This window comes from Lupinus angustifolius, chromosome LG06 (assembly GCF_001865875.1).
Source record: "Lupinus angustifolius cultivar Tanjil chromosome LG06, LupAngTanjil_v1.0, whole genome shotgun sequence".
Taxonomy (NCBI): Eukaryota; Viridiplantae; Streptophyta; class Magnoliopsida; order Fabales; family Fabaceae; genus Lupinus; species Lupinus angustifolius.
In genome coordinates this window covers 4,403,411-4,403,625 of record NC_032014.1, presented here as the reverse complement: position 1 = coordinate 4,403,625, position 215 = coordinate 4,403,411, and positions in this window count along the sequence as shown.

Sequence of the window (215 nt, the reverse complement as noted above, 5' to 3'; positions counted from 1 at the left end):
GAGGATGAGGATGAGGATGAGGATGAGGATGAGGAAGAGGATGCGGTTAGGATGAGGATGACGATGGGATTAGGACGAGAATGACGATGAGGATAGGATGTTGATTAGGATGAGGATGCGGATAGGATGAGGAGGAGAATGAGGATAGGATGAGGAGTAGAATGAGGATGAGGAAGAGGATGAGGATAGGATGACGACGAGAATGAGGATGAGGA